This window comes from Triticum aestivum, chromosome 3B, assembly GCF_018294505.1.
Source record: "Triticum aestivum cultivar Chinese Spring chromosome 3B, IWGSC CS RefSeq v2.1, whole genome shotgun sequence".
Classification (NCBI taxonomy): Eukaryota; Viridiplantae; Streptophyta; class Magnoliopsida; order Poales; family Poaceae; genus Triticum; species Triticum aestivum.
In genome coordinates, this window is record NC_057801.1 from 316586884 (window position 1) to 316604452 (window position 17569).

Here is a 17569-nt window from a genome sequence, read left to right on the forward strand (position 1 = left end):
TATATTTTTTTGATATGTTCCTTGAGAAAACTAAGTTGAAAGATGATAATAGCAATGATGCGGACTGGGTCCATGATATGAGGATTATCCTCATTGCTGTACAGAAGAATTATGTCCTTGATGCACCACTAGGTGACAAACCTGTTGCAGGAGCAGATGCAGACATTATGAACGTTTTGCAAGCTCGATATGATGACTACTTGATAGTTTAGTGTGCCATGCTTTACGGCTTAGAACCGGGACTTAAAAATGTTTTGAACGCCACGAAGCACATGAGATGTTTGAAGAGATGAAAATTGGTACTTCAGATTCATGCCCGTGTCAACAGGTATGAGACCTCTGATGAGTACTTTGCCTACAAGATGGAGGAGAATATCTCAGCCAGTGAGCATGTACTCAGAATGTCTGGGGTACTATAATCGCTTGAATCAAGTGGGAGTTAATATTCCAGATAAGATAGTGATTGACAGAGTTCTCTAGTCACTGTTACCAAGCTACTAGAACTTCGTGATGAACTATAATATGCAAGGGATGACAAAAACGATTCCCAAGCTCTTCGCGATGCTGAAATCAGTGAAGGTAGAAATCAAGAAAGAGCATCAAGTGTTGATGGTTAACAAGACCACTAGTTTCGAGAAATAGGGCGAGGGAAAGAAAGGGAACTTCAAGAAGAATGGCAAACAAGTTGCCATTCCCGTGAAGAAGCCCAAAGCTGGACCCAAGCCTGAAACTGAGTGCTTCTACTGCAAAGGAAATGGTCACTGGAAGTGGAACTGCCCCAAATACTTGGCAGATAAGAAGGATGGCAAAGTAAACAAAAGTATATTTAATATACATGTTATTGATGTGTACCTTACTAGTGTTTGTAGTAGCCCCTGGGAATTCGATACGGGTTCAGATTCTAAGATTAATGACTCGAAACGGAAGTTGCAGAATAAACAGAGACTAGTTAAGTGCGAGGTGACGATGTGTGTTGGAAGTGATTCCAAAGTTGATACGATCACCATTGCTCACTCCCTCTACCTTCGGGATTAGTGTTGAACCTAAATAAATGTTATTTGGTGTTTGCATTGAGCATGAATATAATTAGATTATGTTTATTGCAATATGATTATTCATTTAAGTTAGAGAATAATTGTTGTTCTGTTTACATGAATAAAACCTCCTATGGTCATACACCCTATGTGAATGGTTTACTGAATCTCGATCATAGTGATGCACACACTGGTACGCGTCGGTGCTATACAAACGGTTTTTAACCCCTTTCCACGATGGCATTTGGAACCGTCGCCAAGTGAGTCTGGGCGATAGGGGGGTCCTTCCCACACGACCCAGAAACCGTCAGGGATAGGCCCTCCTGGCACACAAGCTGGGGCAAAATGAGCTCATGTGCGATCAGGCGAGGCATCGAAACCCATTTGTTTCCGTTCTTATGTACATCCCACACGGTGAATCCCAGAAAAACATTTCCGTTCATATGTATATCACACACAGTCAATCCAAGGAGAACGTTTCCATTCTCATGTACATCCACACTATGAATCCAGGGAAAACGTTTCCGTTCATATGTAGTTCCCACACAGTCAATCCAGGGAAATGTTTCCGTTTGTATGTACATCCCACACAGTCAATCCAGGGAAAACGTTTCCGTTCGTATGTACACCCCACACAGGTTTATGTATAGGCTCGTGTGTGATACGTGTAACTATCACACATGCTCTGCCTTGATTAACCGTTTTCTTTTATCAACTACATCACACACGATTTGATGAAGAAAACTGTGTGGCATTGGGCTATCCATCACAAGTGCTTTTACGTCTAGAACCGTTTGCAAAGTTCCATGACCCATTTTGCAGTTTTATTAGTTTACAATTAATAATTCCAGTATTACGCAAATTCACATTTCATATCGAACAGCTGTTTGCCAATTTCATATCAGGCACATAGATATATTTTAACATCACAGTATGATAGCTACCGGAAAACAACACAGTACAACATATAGATAGTTCAACTTCATAAGAACAATATTAGAACAATATATTCATTTCCCTAATCGAGATCATCCAGACTCGCCTTATCCACCTCTGCTTTCAATTCAGTAAGAACCTATTTTGCACTGGCCAACTGGGAAAGTGCCTCCTCCTTCGCCAACACCATATTAGCAATGTCTGATTTAAAAAATCTAAGCTCATTCTCCACCTACCTCTTTTTATCCCGCATCTTCAAATATTCTTCAGCGTTAACAACACTTTCTCCAAGCCTACTGAGGGAGTCCCGGACTAGGGGGTGTCCGGATAGCCGAACTACCATCATCGGCCGGACTCCAAGACTATGAAGATACAAGATTGAAGACTTCGTCCCGTGTCCGGATGGGACTTTCCTTGGCGTGGAAGGCAAGCTTGGCGATACGGATATGTAGATCTCCTACCATTGTAACCGACTCTGTGTAACCCTAGCCCTCTCCGGTGTCTATATAAACCGGATGGCTTTAGTCCATAGGACGAACAACAATCATACCATAGGCTAGCTTCTAGGGTTTAGCCTCCTTGATCTCATGATAGATCTACTCTTGTAACCCACATCATCAATATTAATCAAGCAGGACGTAGGGTTTTACCTCCATCAAGAGGGCCCGAACCTGGGTAAAAACATCGTGTCCCTCGTCTCCTGTTACCATCCGCCTAGACGCACAGTTCGGGACCCCCTACCCGAGATCCGCCGGTTTTGACACCGACATTGGTGCTTTCATTGAGAGTTCCTCTATGTCATCACCGATAGGCTCGATGGCTTCTTTGATCATCAACGACGATGCAGTCTAGGGTGAGACCTTCCTCCCCGGACAGATCTTCGTATTCGGCGGCTTCACACTGCGGGCCAATTCGCTTGGCCAGCTGGAGCAGATCGAAGGCTACGCCCCTGGCCGTCAGGTCAGATTTGGAAGTTTGAACTTCACGGCTGACATCCGCGGGGACTTGATCCTCGACGGATTCGAGCCACAGCCGAGCGTGCCGTACTGTCACGATGGGCATGATTTAGCTCTGCAGCCGGACAGTACCCTGGAGGCCGCACTCGCTCCGATCTTCGACTCGGAGCCGGCTGCGCAGACCAAGGTCGGATGGCTAGACACTACCTCAGGGGCTGCAACCTCTACGGTGATAGAGCCGAACACCGATCTTGTCCCCCATGAAGCTCGTGACTCCGAGGTGCCGGACTCCTTGCCGGACTTCGGACCTCCCGCGCCCCCTCCAGTCGAATCCGATTGGGCGCCGATCATGGAGTTCACCGCGGCGGACATCTTTCAACACTCACCTTTTGGCGACATCTTGAGTTTGCTAAAGTACCTCTCGTTATCAGGAGAGGCCTGGCCGGACTGCGGCCAGGACGGTTGGGATGCGGACGACGAAGAAATTCAGAGCCCACCCACCACCCACTTGGTAGCCACTGTCGACGACCTAACTGACATGCTAGATTACGACTCTGAGGACATCGACGGTATGGACGACGATGCCGAAGACGACCAAGAACCAGTGCCCACCGGGCACTGGAAAGCCACCTCTTCATACGACATATACATGGTGGATATCCCAAAGGATGGGAACGGCGAAGGAATAGCGGAGGATGACCCCTCCAAGAAACAGCCCAAGCGCCGGCGTCAGCGGCGCCGCTCTAAATCCCGCCATAGCAAGAATGAGGATTCCAGCACCAGAGACAATAATACACCGGATAGCGCCGAAGACAACCCACTCCAGCAAGATCCAGCACAGGAGGAGGGGGACGCCAGCCCTCATGAGAGAGCGGCCGAAGAAGAGGTAGAGGACTATATGCCTCCCTCCGGAGACGAGGCAAGCCTCGACGACGACGAATTCGTCATGCCTGAGGATCCCGTCAAATAGGAGCGTTTCAAACGCAGGCTTATGGCCACGGCAAACAGCCTCAAGAAAAAGCAGCAGTAGCTTAGAGCTAATCAAGATCTGCTAGCCGACAAATGGACCGAAGTCCTCGCGGCCAAAAAGCATGAACTCGAACGCCCCTCCAAAAGCTACCCCAAACGTAAGCTGCTCCCCCGATTAGAGGTGGAGGCATATGATCCCGCTTCACCAGGAGACAATACGGCTGATCGACCACCCCGTGGTCGCGACAGAGAGGCCTCAAGGCCCTTCACTAGACCCGTACCCCGGCATCGCTCGAAAAGCACAAGGCCACAGGGGAACACTCCGGACCTGCGAGACATATTGGAGGATAAGGCAAGACAATCAAGATCGATCTATGGATCACGTGGGCGCCCCACGATACGTGACGATCACCGTCACCCCGGACACAGTAAGTCCAGCCGGGCCGAACACAACAGACAAAGCTCTTTTGAGCTCCGTCGCGATATCGCCCAGTACAGAGGCGCCGCACATCCACTGTGCTTCACAGATGAGGTAATGGATCATCAAATCCCAGAAGGGTTTAAACCCGTCAATATTGAATCTTATGATGGCACAACAGACCCCGCGGTCTGGATCGAGGACTATCTCCTCCACATCCACATGGACCGCGGAGACGATCTCCACACCATCAAATATCTCCCACTCAAACTTAAAGGACCAGCCTGACACTGGCTTAACAGCTTGCCAGTAGAGTCAATAGGGAGTTGGGAGGACCTGGAAGCCGCATTCCTCGACTGGAAGCCGTATGTGCGACCACCAGATGCAGATGACCTAAGCCACATAATTCAGCAGCCAGACGAATCGGCCAGACAATTCTGGACACGGTTCTTAACCAAGAAAAACCAAAATCGTCGACTGTCCGGATGCCGAGGCCCTCGCGGCCTTCAAGCATAACATCCGCGACGAGTGGCTTGCCCGGCACCTAGGACAGGAAAAGCCGAAATCCATGGCAGCCCTTACATCACTCATGACCCGCTTCTGTGCGGGTGAGGACAGCTGGCTAGCACGCAGCAACAACCTCAACAAAAATTCTGGCAGTCCGGATATCAAGGACCGTAGTGGCAGGTCGCGTCGCAACAAAAACAAATGCCGCATTAACGGCGATAACAGTGAGGATACGGCAATCAATGCCGGATTCAGAGGCTCTAAACCCGGTCAATGGAAAAAACCATTCAAAAGAACAACTCAGGGTCTGTCCAATTTGGACCGAATTCTCGACCGCTTGTGCCAGATACATGGCACCCCTAAAAAGCCAGCTAACCACACCAGTAGGGACTGTTGGGTGTTCAAGCAGGCAGGCAAGTTAATTGCCGAAAACAGCGACAAGGGGCTACATAGCAACGACGAGGAAGAGACCCGACCGCTGAACAATAGAGGACAGAAGGGTTTCCCCCCACAGGTGCGGACGGTGAACATTATATATGCCACGCACATACCCAAAAGGGAGCGGAAGCGTGCACTCAGGGATGTATACGCGATGGAGCCAGTTGCCCCGAAGTTCAATCCATGGTCCTCTTGCCCGATCACCTTTGACCGAAGGGACCACCCCACCAGCATTCGCCATGGTGGGTTCGCCGCATTGGTTCTAGACCCAATCGTCGATGGATTTCATCTCACCAGAGTCCTGATGGACGGCGGCAGCAGCCTAAACCTGCTTTATCAGGACACGGTGCGCACAATGGGCATAGACCCCTCAAGGATTAAACCTACCAAGACGACCTTTAAAGGCGTCATACCAGGTGTAGATGCCAATTGTACAGGCTCAGTTACACTGGAAGTGGTCTTCGGATCCCCGGATAACTTCCGAAGCGAGGAGTTAATCTTCGACATAGTCCCGTTCCGCAGCGGCTATCATGCCTTGCTCGGACGTACCGCGTTCGCAAAGTTCAACGCGGTGCCGCACTACGCATACCTCAAGCTCAAGATGCCAGGCCCTAGAGGAGTCATCACGGTCAACGGAAACACTGAACGCTCCCTCCGAACGGAGGAACATACAGCGGCTCTCGCGGCAGAAGTACAAAGCAGCCTTTTAAGGCAATTCTCGAGTCTGGCTGCCAAGCGGCCGGACACAGCTAAGCGTGCCTGGAGTAACCTACAACACGACCACCTGGCACGTTCCGAGCACGCGTAGCAGTGCGGCCCCAACCCCAACCCCTGTAAAACATTAAGACAGACCCTTCGCGTACTCCATTATGCCCTGAAGATACCATGGGCATGGGGCGAGGGACTCGACCACGATAAGCCCAGACTGCGGCTCAACCACACCAGGGGCTCTTAAGTGTGTCGTTTCTTTTTCTTTTTCTTTTATTTTTTTTACCTACAGGACTCCATTCGTCAGAGGCCCTGTCCGGCAGTAGACATGCCGAACCCACGATGCAACAGCCAGGGAAGGAGAAAGGCTACAACGAAAATCTAGGTGGTCTCCATCTTGAGCATTAAATCTGTTTTATGCATTATTCCATAGCCTACCCCTGGAGGGGGACATGTTAAACAGTCCCATCCCTTGCTTACCGCACCACTTGTATCGCCCTGCACTTACAGCAGTTTTTATTGAATAAAGCAATGCAGCACATTTTTGCTTCTAATTGCATTTCTTTCTTACACATATGTTCATCTATGACATGTTGCATCCGTATGTTTTGGTACGGCTAAATACACCAGGGGCTTATGTTTCCCGCATTATGGTGTGATAAGTCCGAACAATTTCACAAGTGCGGCACCCCGAACTTATAACATTATATGCATCGGCTCCGAATCATGTTCTTGGGTCAATAGTTGGGTTTGCCCGGCTCCCATGTTTTGGTACCTTACGTTCCGTTTTATCGGCTAAGGTAGCACTGGGAGAACCATTGCGATTGCGCCCCAGTTGAGCTGGGTTAACGCCTCAGTGGAGAAAGCTAAAACTGACTGTCATGATGAGGCGAGAGCTGGTCGCTGTTCGAGAGGTTCTTTGTGAGTCCCTAAAGACTTATGCCGCTTCAAGCGAGGAGCCAGATTCTGTCCGGCCAAGGCGTGGATAGCGCCCCAAATTCGGCCTTCCGATAACTAGGGGCTTCGCCGAAATTTAAAATTATAGAATTCTATGGCTAAGTGAGAGTGTTCAAGCATTATAAGTCCGGTTGCCTTGTTCGTTGTGTTGAGCGCCTCCCTAGATGGACCCAAAAATGGGAACAAGAGCGCTCGAGTTTATCCCGAACACCCCAGCACTCGTGGCATGGGGGCTGAAGCCGACGACTTGCCATCTCTCAGATTTGATAAACAGCCGCACAGAAGGTAATATTTTAAATTAACAAGCGTTGCTTAGCGCATATGAACCAAGTTTTCAGCGCACAGGATAACAAAATGCGAGTCTACTCAAATATTACATCTTTGGAGCACTCACCCGCAATAGTGCGGGCGCCCTTCAGCACACTCTTATAATACATCTCGGGCGTACGATACTCCTTGCCCTCTGGTGGTGGGTCCGTCACAAGCTTCTGGGCATCCATCTTGCCCCAGTGAACCTTTGCGCGGGCAAGGGCCCGACGGGCACCTTCAATACAGGCGGAGTGCTTGATGACTTCAACCCACGGGCACGCATCCACCAGCCGCCACACCAGGCCGAAGTAGCTCCCAGGCATGGCCTCCTTAGGCCACAGCCGAACTATGAGGCCCTTCATGGCCTGTTCGGCCGCCTTGTGGAGCTCGACCAGCTGCTTCAGCTGGTCGCTAAGGGGCACCGGATGTTCGGCCTCAGCATACTGAGACCAGAACACCTTCTCCGTCGAGCTCCCCTCCTCGGCCCGGTAGAATGCGGCAGCATCGGACACGTTGCGAGGAAGATCTGCGAACGCTCCTGGAGAGCTCCGAATTCGGGTAAGCGACAGGTAATTAACACTCACATGCTTACTTTGCATGAAAAATGCCTTACCCGCTGCTATTTTCTTTACCGCCTCGATCTCCTGGAGGGCCTTGTAGGCTTTGGCCTTAGCGGCTTTGGCACTCTCAAGAGCCGTTGCAAGCTCAGACTCTCGAGTCTTCGAGTCACGCTCCAGGCTCTCATGTTTCCTCACGAGATCCTGGAGCTCTTGCTGTACCTCCGCCACCCGCGCCTCCTGTTTCTCTCGCTCGGTGCGCTCCGCAGCCGCATTGCGTTCGGCCGCGGCCACCGCCTCCTTCAGGGTCGCCACCTCGTTAGTGGCCCCTGCAATACCCCAGTTATCCTTGTCATTTTTCTTGCAACCAAATCCTTTTCTGTAAGGTACAATTTTCATAAGGTATTACTCACCTTCTTTTTCCTCGAGCTGCTTCTTGGCATGGCCGAGCTCGTTCTCGGACCGCTCGAGGTTTTCCTTCAAAGTTTTGACCTCCGCAGTCAGTGTGGCAGAGGTCAGCAGCACAGCCTGCAATCCCATATTAACATATTTTCATGACTCCTGCGTTTATCTTTCTAAAGATCCTTAGTCCGACTTTTCTTTCCGAACACCGAACCAAGCATCAGGGGCTACTGTCTATGCGGTACCATTTTACATATATTGAAATTCTTACCTCAAAGCCTGTTAGAAGGCTGCTGCAGGCTTCGGTCAGCCCGCTCTTGGCGAGCTGAACCTTCTGAATCACCGCACTCATAACAGTGCGGTGTTCCTCTTCGATGGAGGCGTCGTTGAGCGCCTCCAGCAAATTATCCGGCACCTCCGGTTGGACGGAGGCAGCCGGCGTCGCGGTCTCGCCCTTCTTACGAAGGGGTCGCCCGCCGGACTCCGGAGCCACTATGGGTTCCGGGGCTGAGTCCGGTGCAAAGTCCGGGAGGTTATCCTGCGACACCTCCGGGGCCCTCTCCTCCTGGTGGGTCCCTTCCTAGGATCCCACCTCGGCATCGTCCGCATCACGGAGGGTGGAGGCAGTCGGAAGAAATCCATATCCGACGCCCCTAAGGACCCGCTCGACGAAGTGGGGAGATCATCCTTAGGCGTACTGCAGGGTTGTATGCGGCATTAGAAAGACATAATATGGCGGAAAACGAAAACCTTGAAGTTATTCGGGAGTCCGGATACTTACGATCTCGCCAGAGGCTTGGCCCTTGGAGGCCAGTCCTCGTCGTCGTCACTGGTGTTGGCGGAACAGTCCGGGGGAAGAGTTTTTCCCCTCTTGGACCCTTCGGCCTCCCTTGTTGGGGAGGCCTTCCTTTTCTTCCCTTCCCCCACTGGGGGAGAGGCTTTCTTCTTCTCCTCCTCGCCTTGGTGGGAGGAGTCGGCCTCGGATTCATCGTCCGATAGCACCTGAAAATGGGAACTCTTCTGAGTCCGCGTGGCCTTCTTCTTGGCCTTCTTCTCCGGCACCACGTGGGGTGCCGGAGCCAGCAGGCCCGTTAGGCGGGCGTCAGCTGGTTCCTCTGGCAATGGGGCCGGACAGATAGCCTGTGCAGCCTTCTTCAGCCAGTCTTGTCAAAGGAAAGGGAGTTTAGATCCCGCATAGAGTCAAACTATGAATAACAAGCGTCCCATAAAGGACAATATCACTTACCTCGTCAGCTAGACGCTGCGAGCTGAATCCGCGATCTTTGGTAGCGGATGCGGGAGCCTCGGCGCCCTTGAACAGCACCTTCCAGACCTCTTCGTACGTAGTGTCGAAGAGCCCATTCAAAGTCTGGTGCTGCGCCGGATCGAACTCCCACATGTTGAAGCCCCGTCGTTGGCACTGGAGAATCCGGCGGATGAGCATGACCTGGACTATGTTGACAAGCTTGAGCTTCTTGTCCACCAGCTTCTGGATACAGGCTTGGAGTCCGGTCAGCTCCTCCGAATCCCCCCAGATCCGGCCACTCTCTTTCCAGGAGGTGAGCCGTGTAGGGATACCGGATCTGAATTCGGGGGCCGCTGCCCAATCAGGGTCACGCGGCTCGATGATGTAGAACCACCCCGATTGCCACCCCTTAATGGTTTCCACGAAAGTACCCTCCAGCCATGTAACGTGGGACATCCTGCCCACCATGGCGCCTCTGCACTCCGCTTGGCTGCCCTTCACAACCTTCGGCTTGACACTGAAGGTCTTGAGCCACAAGCCGAAGTGGGGCTGGATGCAGAGGAAGGCCTCGCACACGACGATAAACGCCGAGATGTTGAGGATAAAATTCGGGGCCAGATCATGGAAATCTAGGCCGTAGTAGAACATGAGCCCCCGGACAAAGGGATGAAGTGGGAAGCCCAGTCCGTGGAGGAAATGGGGAAGGAATACTACCCTCTCATGGGGCCTAGGGGTGGGGATGAGCTCTCCCTCGTCGGGGAGCCGATGCGCGATGTCGCTGGACAAGTATCCGGCACTGCGCAGCTTCTGGATATGCCCCTCCATGACGAAGGAGGCCATCCACTTGCCTCCCGCTCCGGACATATTTGGAGAAGGTTTAGGTGAGATGTGCGGGCTTGGGCGCTAGAGCTCGAGTTCGCAGAGATGGATAAGCCAAGGAGGAAGAAGGCGCAGGTAAAAAGGTTGGATCTTTATCCCCTTATACGGGCGGACGGAAACATGCATCCCCACCGGCCTGATAAAACTCGCTTATCTCCCAAGCGCCGCAATCAATGGCGCGGTTGGGTTACCCACGTCCGTATTGATGGGAATCCCGGAATAAGGGGAACACGATCTCTGCTTCGACAAGACGTGTCAAGGAAACCGCCTCGCTAAACGCGCTGATATGGAACAATAAAAACAATCTGAAGGCTTGGTAGTGGTGTGATGTTACGCCACAAAATACGTCAGCAGATTGAACTTGTGTAATATTATTCTCTCTACGGTTGTATGTGGAATTTATTTTGCAGAGCCGGACACTATCCTGGTGTTCACAATCTTCTATAAATTATTCGGAGGAGGAACCCTCCTTGCAATGCCGAAGACAACATGCGCGCCGGACTCGTCGTCATTGAAGCCTGGTTCAGGGGCTACTGAGGGAGTTCCGGACTAGGGGGTGTCTGGATAGCCGAACTACCATCATCGGCCGGACTCCAAGACTATGAAGATACAAGATTGAAGACTTCGTCCCGTGTCCGGATGGGACTTTCCTTGGCGTGGAAGGCAAGCTTGGCGATACGGATATGTAGATCTCCTACCATTGTAACCGACTCTGTGTAACCCTAGCCCTCTCTGGTGTCTATATAAACCGGATGGCTTTAGTCCATAGGACGAACAACAATCATACCATAGGCTAGCTTCTAGGGTTTAGCCTCCTTGATCTCGTGGTAGATCTACTCTTGTAACCCACATCATCAATATTAATCAAGCAGGACGTAGGGTTTTACCTCCATCAAGAGGGCCCGAACCTGGGTAAAAACATCGTGTCCCTCATCTCCTGTTACCATCCGCCTAGACGCACAGTTCGGGACCCCCTACCCGAGATCCGCTGGTTTTGACACCGACACCTACCTCTGGTCTCTTCCTGATACATGCTCCAGAGCTTTGCTAGGCACATCTTCAAAGACTGTGGCCACTCTTGATCAGCCCACTCCAAGTAAGAACACTTTCGTTCATACTATAATGTTTAAAACTAGACCAGTAACAATTGTAGGGGAAATGGGTTTATAGCAACATAGAAAATCACCAATACTTATTTTGAAAAACCGAGGAAACAGGTTAATTATGACATATCTTCCCAAAAAGATCAATGTGCAAATGAATTAATTGCTACTGACACAACAACCAAATTATGAAACATCAGAAGCTATAATTAACTACAACAATGCTACAAGTTCTTACTCATGTACTATAAATAACAAATTGAACATTTTAAGAGGAAGGTAAATATAAATGCAACATCATAGCAATAGTGTATGGATGACAACAAATTGATACTAACAGGTGTGTACATGCACAAATTTAGTAACACAGAACTAATAGCACTAAGGCACCCACTATGTATGCCAAAACCGGTGTAAAGACAACTGTTGCTACATCTCGCATCGGTGCCCTGCAGTGGCGAGCTGATGCAGCGAAAAAAAATTAGGGACCCGAACTCCGGAGCCCCTAGTTGCTTCGACGCCCAGTTCCTTCGTGCCATAAAGATTTAGTATTTTACTGCTTGGCTACTCAGATGTGTGGACAAGTTGGCTCCACAAACTGCTAAAGCGGTGCAAAATAATTTTCTAATGGCATCGCTGATGAGATGGCAACATTTTTAGATACTAGGTACAAACTATGACACTATCTTAGGATGCGTTTGGTCGAAGGTGTGGTATGAATGGGTTGGGACCATGACAGTGTCTGAATCACATCTAACAAATGATGTAACATCCCAAATTTTCAATTTGGAATGTTATACATTAGATCATCATTGCATATCATATTTTATTGCATTTTGGCTTGATCCTAGAAATTCTACGCAACTCAAGGACCCATGGAGAGAGTTGGGGATTTTGTTATTTTCATATTTGAGTTTTCTCAAATTTTGAAAAGAGGATCGTTTGATTTTAATTATTTTCTCTTTGAATATTTCTTTTATGAAAATAAAAGAGAGGGAATAAAATGACTTCCCCAAAATAAAGAAATATTGGAGATTAAACATAAAAATCAAATAAGAATTTTATTCGGAGTTTTATCGCTATTTTATTTGAATTAGAAAAAAATATGTGTTTTTCAAAATTGCATTAGAGGCCCAAATAAATGTTCACTTTGTCCCCTATATTTTTAGAGGACAGGGAAAATTTATTTCAGGATTTTTGGAGTCCGTCTAGTATTTCTTTTCTTTGTTTTTTTGCATGCAAAATTATTTAAAAAAACAAAACCGACTTAGTTGTGGGCGACCCGGACTCCCCATCGCCTCAGGCTTTAAAAGCCGCCCCCGCTGCCCCCCACAGCCCACCATCCCACCCGCCGCCGCCACCTAACCCTAACCCTAGCCCGCACCGCCACCACCATCACCGTCGCGCCTAGCGCTGTCACCGCGACGCCGCCGCCCCTCGCCGTCGCCGACCCCACCACCACGCGTCGCCGCCCCGCCGCCCGCCGCTGTCGCCGACCATCGCCGGAGCTGCCGCCACCCTTACCGGACCTCGTCGAGGTAGCCCCCGCTGCCGCCGCCGGTTTTCATTAGAAAACCGTTCGGTTTTTAAGAACCCGCGGTTATTTTTTTCTAGATCGGTTTAGTTTTTCCCGGTTTAGTTATTTAGGGAACGCCCATTCGTATGTTCGTTTTAACGAATAGTTTTCACCCATTAACCACAGACAGCGAACGTTCGTTCGTTAGCCTGTTCGTCAGTTTTTTTCAGGGTTTTTTCCGCGATTATTTTCGATCGCGATTTCTGCCCTGATTTTTTTTAGTTTATCTTTTCGCTCGCTTACCGGAATCGGGCGATTCAAGTGCCTAGATCTTCGTCTCGAAGCCCTCTTTCTGTTTAACCAACTTGAACAATATTTTGCTACTGTAAAATTTGACTTAAGTCCAGATTAGTAAACGGAGCTTGTTTCTTTCGCAGTTTGAGTTTCGTTGCTTCGTTTGATTTGATTCTTTTTGCAAACCAGAGTTCCTAAGTTGAAATTTCTGGTTAGATCTCTTATTTGAGTTTTACTCATGCTTCTAGTTGAGTGCTTATTGTATGCTTGTTTGTTTGCGACAGAGTACCCGAAGTGCAAAGCGTGCTACTACGAGTCTCTAGGTTTCACGGATCATCGGCAAGGCAAGTAACACTTTGATCATACCTCTTTACTACCCAGTTTTATTGCATTAGATCAATCCTCAAACAATTGCATGGTTAGGATCTGATTAACATGTCGGTTTTGGGAAGTAAATGAGGTAGTACCTATTTACCTGTTTATTATCAAACCTTTGGGAGTTACTTCTACGTTGCTTATATTGCTATGCTATGATCGTAGACGTGGTTTGGTTCGAGTGATTCATGACAGATGTGAGTATTGTTATTCAATGGTTGAATTAAGGTGGCTACTTAAATACACATCTGGGTGGATTGCTGGAGGCACCCTGGAGTACCCAGTGCTTGTCAGGGCACTTGGAGAATCCAGTGTTGTCCTAGGATATCCCGGAGAACCCGTGTGATCATCCTACGGTCTGCCACCCAGGCTCAAAGGGATCATAAGATTATTCATGCTAGAAACTTCCGTGTGCAGACACAAGCCAATATGGGCTCTGGCATATTTGAGTAAGTTGCGTGAAGCTCTTGAAGAGGTAGACTAGCACATGCAGAGGGTTGTAGGTGGTACTGTCTATCCAGAGTAGAGAGTTAATGCTTCAGAAAGACTGTGTCTCGAATCTCCGACCATGGATGTATTCGAGCCTTGTGGGAAAAAGTGCGCAAACCTCTGCAGAGTGTACAAACTAGTCATGGTTAGCCGTGTCCCCGGTTATGGACGTCTTTAGTATCTAGTTCTTGGATTATCATGTTGATCTCATCACTCTTAATATAATTTGATTGGGTTTAATGATGATGTTTAATTGGGATTGAGTTGGAGGAACCTTCTCAATGTTTAACAACCACCATGATAGTTAAATAAAATTTATTCCTTTGTTGTAGGGAAAAATTGGCTTTATGCAAAACTGTTAACCATAGAGCTTTCCACCAGCCAAATATGCATGTAGTGATAGCATTTATTCTATTCATTACTCTATGTTACATTGCTGGCATATTCCATGTGCTGACCCATTTTGGGCTGCAACATTCATGTTGCAGACTTTTCCGACGACGAGTAAGGTGCCATAGGTCGTTGTCTTTCACTTTAGTGATGCCGTTGGAGTTGATGGACTCACTTTATCTTCCAAGCCTTCCGCTATTATCGTTTTTAGATGGCCTTAAGCCATATTTATTGTAATAAGTTCTCTTTTGAGACATTTGATGTAATAAGTTGTGATTGCTACTCTGTTATAAATCCTCAAGTACTATGCGTGTCAGCATTACCGATCCAAGGATGACACTGATGCACAGAGATCAGACTGCTTGAGGTATGGTTGCTACAAGATGGTATCAGAGCACACGCTGAATGTAGGACACGACCACTAAGCTAAAGCCCTAGATCACTACTCTCTTCTCATTTCCGACTCCTCTCCCTTTTCTACCCTATAGGATGGCGGATGCAAGGAACAAGTTCACACAACCGGATGAAGATACACCTTTTGGACGACACTTGAAGGAAGTCACTAGATACCTGAATATCGGAATACCAAGCTTCACCGGGACCTACATCGCCACTTTACTAGAAGAAGAGTGTTGGTTGATTCGAGTTCAAGTTCCAGGAAGGACGTTTATGCCAGTCACCGAGCCTATAGAGTTTTCCTTTGATGCACCAACCTGAAGTCTAGGAAAGAGCATGGCAGCCCACATCACCATGGGACTCATTGGAGAAGTTTACCACAAGGATCTCAATGATACTATCTACCAGATTTGTGGGCGCCGAGATGAGCAATGGGAGCTAATCAGCACCAGGAAGGATAGATCTATTGCAGCTTTCATCCAGGAGTTAAACCAGCACATTCGTCGCCAGGAGAACCAGATGTGCGCCGGCATGATAGATCTGAAGAAGGCAATGACCAGGATCACGGAGCTGGAGGAAGAACTCAAGTCTACACGTGATGGATATGAGGAAGAAATGACGATACTTGTGGAGAATAATGACGATTTGACGAAGAAGCTAGGAATATTCATGGGAGACCCCGCACCTGGAGGAGAAGACGATGATTCCACTTGCCCGGAGAACTACATCATCATCGATGACACCGACTCGGACCCGGCCGATAGCGATGATGACTTTATTGATGAAGCTGGAGCAGATACCATGGAGTCTTCCACCGATCAATTTTTCTAGTCGACCACCATATCAGTAGTAGTATTTCCCCATGTATAGTCCGAGCACTTCTGTAATGATAGTTAGATCGATTGTATGCCCTTGTTTGAATTGATTGAAGTGATATGATTGTGTTTGTCTCATGTGCATATGGGTAGTGTTTTCCCTCTAGACCTCATTCTATTCTATTTTCTCATCTTTTCTAAACCCATCAGATGCCTCCGAGACCCGACAATGGTTCCCGCCGGAGCTCACTCAGTTGATCCAGCAGTAGAATGCATTGATGCAGATACTAGTCCAGAATCAGAACCAGGGGAACAATAACAACAACAACCCGCCGCCACCACCACATGTTGATCACTTAGCCCGTTTCTTAAGGCTGAATCCGCCGGTGTTCTCCAGTAGCACCAAGCCAATTGTTACAGATGATTGGCTCCACTGTAGGATGCACAGATGCGGACAGAGTGTGATTTGCCGCACATTAGCTTGATGGACCCGCAGCATCATGGTGGGAGAATTTCAGAGCCACTTACGCCATCGACATTGTTACATGGGACCAGTTTCAGCAAGCTTTTCGCACTGCCCATATTTCAGCAGAAGCTATGGCCATGAAGAAGCACGAGTTTCGCAACTTGCGCCAGGGAGGACTCACAGTGGGCCAGTATGTGGATGATTTTAGCAAGTTAGCACGTTATGCCCCAGATGACGTTGCTACGGATGCATCTAAGCAGGAGAAGTTTCTGGAAGGACTGAATGATGAGCTGAGCATGCAGTTGATGGTGGCAACCTTCAACAACTATCAGGAGTTGGTAGATAGAGCTCTCATGATTGAAGGGAAGCAACAACAATTGACAGCCGCAAGAGGAAGTATGGACAAGGTAAGTACAATTCTGGAGCTCAGCAGAGACCCCGTTTTACCCCGAACTCGGGAGGACCCCTTCAACATAACCATGGAGGTCACAATCACAATGGAGGGAGTTCACACAACCATAGTGGCCCCAAGAACGGGAATGGTAATAGAGGAAGCAACGGTTAGAACTGTTCCAACCCAGCAACGCCCACCAAGAAGGATCTAAGTCACATTACTTGTTTCAAGTGCGCTAAGAATGGACATTATGCCACAGAGTGTTCTAAGGCAAAGAATGGAAATGGCAATGGAAGCTCTAGGAAGAAGCCCAACCCTTTCAACAGGGGACAAGTGAACCACGTTAGCATGGAGGAGGTTGAAGCGCAACTCGATGCAGTAATAGGTAAGTTTTTGGTTAAGTCATTTACTACAATCGTTCTTTTTGATACTGGTGCATCACATTCATACATATCAAGGGGATTTGTGGATAAGTTTAAACTGCCAACCCAAGCCCTTAGGTCACCCATGTTAGTAACCTCGCCAGGAGCAGAGTATATGGCTAGCCTATGGTGTGATCGGTTACCATTAAGGATTGGTAACTACGTGTTTCCCTCAGACCTAATAGTATTGGAGTCACAAGGACTGGATGTGATATTAGGCATGGATTGGTTATCGAAGTATGGAGGGAACATTGACTGTGCCAGTAAGTCGATTTTGCTTACACCCCAGAAGGAAGAAGGATTAAGTATGTATCCCGGCATGTGGCGAAGAGGACTCAAGTGCATTCCTTATCAAGAGTTGTACAGGAGGAAGTACCAGTGGTGAAGGAGTTCCCTGATGTATTCCTAGAAGAGTTTCCAGGCATGCCATCGAATAGAGACATTGAGTTTTTGATTGAGCTTTTGCCAGGCATAGGGCCAATATCTAAGAGACCGTACATGATGCCCGCAAAAGATTTGGAGGAAATTAAGAAGCAAATTAAGGAGTTACTGGATAAAGGCTATATTCGCCCAAGTTCGTCACCTTGGGGATC